General features: G+C 39.6%; 1 long non-coding RNA gene across 1 annotated transcript; it reads left to right on the forward strand.

The window, feature by feature from the left end:
• Positions 1 to 6: 6 nt before the first annotated feature.
• LOC111652429 (uncharacterized) lies at positions 7 to 2,631 on the forward strand. The gene is made up of 3 exons (XR_015436995.1): positions 7 to 1,314; positions 2,085 to 2,158; positions 2,557 to 2,631. It is a non-coding gene; the product is annotated as an uncharacterized LOC111652429 (long non-coding RNA).
• The last annotated feature ends 82 nt before the right edge of the window (positions 2,632 to 2,713 follow it).

Consider the following 2,713-nt stretch of genomic DNA (forward strand, 5'->3'; position numbering starts at 1 on the left):
ACACAACTCAATAGAAAACAAGAGGGAGAAACAGACAACAAAGATGAAACAATTGAAAGAAACTTGGACATGGAAGTTGATGTGAGAAAACTTGACAGGATGGAGGTAGTGGAGGAGTTACCATTGATACCGACAACAGAGGAAAAGGAAAATGCACAGCCATCATTGGGAACAGTGTATAAAGAACAACAGGAAACTTATGAAACTAGTTCTGTGCATGACAAGAGGCACTTGCAACAAAGCTCTGACCTGCAGACTGTAGAGAGCAATGTGAAACCAGGTACAGAGGATTCAATGGTTCTCCCTCCTGAGCAGTCTGCCTCTTACAATGAGGAAGTTGTTAATCCTGTTGCGATTCTTCATGGAGCGTATGTAAGGGATAGTGAGGGAAATGTAGATGTTAGTGTGGAGCCACCACAACAAGATGATTTCGCAAGCACTGAGATGCAAACAGCTTCTGTGGTCGCTGGAAGAAACAGACGCTCAATAGATCAGTTGCTGTCTTCAAATACTGAGGGTGCTATGAACACTGATTCTGATATCACACTGTATTCTTCTGAGACTGCACAAAGTACACAGAATGACCAAGCTTTGAAATTAACAGAAGTACCAAGTGTGGCTGTGGAAGATTTGGAAAAAGTAAAATCTGTGGTCAGGGGAGAAGCTGAAGAAGAGCATGAAAATGCCCAAGCAAGTGCACAAGAGCCAAACTATGTGAATGAAGGAGCTCACAACACAAGTCCACATTTCAGTTCAACCAACAGGAGAAGAAAATTGGGCTCCACACGCAGGAATCTTGGGTCACGATCCAAAGGAGAAGACTTACATCAAAAACAAGAGGTGGATAATGAAGCAACTGCCATAAATGTTGGGGATGTTTTGACTGAGGGTGTCTCAGGAATCGAAGAAAAAGAGCTGCAAATTCACAATGAACACATAGAAGGTGACTCGGCGCAAAGGAAAGAAAAAGTAGTTGAAACAGTGGAGTACAGGCACACTGGTGAATCTCAGGTAAAACCTATAGCCTACCAGGCAGTTGAAGAAAATCCTGATTCTCTCAGCCAACTGGAAGAAACGGAGCATCAGCTAACTCCAGATCACCTCCCCGCAACACCATCCACTTCACCCAAACATGATGGAGGGAGAAGACGAAAAATGGGATCTCACCGGAAGTCACGTGGACATCAACACTTTGAAGACCAAACTGAAAGAGAGGGCAGGATAATAGATGCACAAAAAGTGAGAGATGAAAGTGCCACGAAGACAGCTGAAGGTCACACAGAAGAATCTTCGGGTCTGGACATAATATCAGAGGTAAGCAGCAAAGCAAAAAGATTTTATGTGTGTGATTCTGTTGTTTTTGTTTCATAGTTAAGGTCTAGTTATAATGTTCATTTTCTATTGTGTCAGATTTGCTTAAACAGATGAACACGTCAGAAATCATGGATGTATAGTTTCTGTGGCAAGTGAACTTCCTGGTCTTTCTGTTACTTCTTATTGGACATTTTTCTTTTGCAGATTTCCGTGATTAGAGTTTCTCTTTTTAAAGTTTTATTATACAAATTATTGGCATTACACAGTGGCATTTGAAGAGTAAACAAAATCCCACACAGTTCAGCTTAACTGCACTTAATTTATTTCCCTCAGTCTGTTGTTCGTATCTATTATTGGTGGCAGGGGGAATGTCCTTTCGCACAGTAAGTCTATAGTCTTCCTTTTTGCATAAAACCTCTTGCGCACTGGCCAAGAGTTTGTTTCAAGAAGCACAAACTCACACAGTGAACCAAAATGAGGAACATGTGGTCCACACTACACGTTTCACATACTGAAAAGGAGAACATAAACATGTATCTGTTTCTTGATCTCTGTGCTGGTGTGTGCGTTTCACAAGCATGATACATTTGTACAAGTACCAGTCAAGAAGTTATGTGAAATGATCCAAAAGCATATCATGCAAAGCTTTACCTTAAATAGTATGTTTACTCTATATCAAAATGTTACTGAATTGATTCAAGATGAAATATGCAATCAGACTACAGCCTCCTTAACTCAATCACCTCATGAATGGGATTTTTTGTCTGCAGGCTGATGAATGTAACCAGAAATCATCATCCAGCATCAACATCTCAAAGGCAACAGAGCACACAAGGCCAAAGAGGTAAGTCCCACGCGTTGACATTCAACAAAATGAAAATAAATACCTGCAACCTCCAAGGCTTGTCTAAATACGAAATACAATTTTCTCTTTTGGAAGGCAATGAAAGCAACTTTTACCTTTGAAATAGAGATATTGATTTTTGTAAATATTAGGTGCATGATGTAAATCCATGTCAGATTTCAACCACATGCAAAATGATAGAACTTTAAATATTTTTTCCCCTTAAAATTACTTTTTCTTTCTCTTAAATTCAAACATAAACTCTTGGTTTTATTTTGTAAAGTTCTGCAGTTCCAGCGATGAATTGAAAATTGCAGCAGAATGTCATGTCACTAATTTGTGGTATGCTGTATATGCTGTATATTGTATTATATAACACTTGGTTGTCTGTTCCACAGTGAGAAGGCACCTAAATGGGTGGATCCAGTTCAATATCCCCAGGCTGAAATTCGCCTTGGTCAAGACAGTCAAAAGTTGTCTTTTGGTAAACAGAAAATTACTACTTACACTCAGCTGATTGTAGACAGAGGGTTTATGTGTGACAAGTAAGTGTTT

This window comes from Seriola lalandi, unplaced genomic scaffold (assembly GCF_002814215.2).
Source record: "Seriola lalandi dorsalis isolate HSWRI2012SDOR001 ecotype SW California unplaced genomic scaffold, Sedor1 jcf7180001973594, whole genome shotgun sequence".
Classification (NCBI taxonomy): Eukaryota; Metazoa; Chordata; class Actinopteri; order Carangiformes; family Carangidae; genus Seriola; species Seriola lalandi.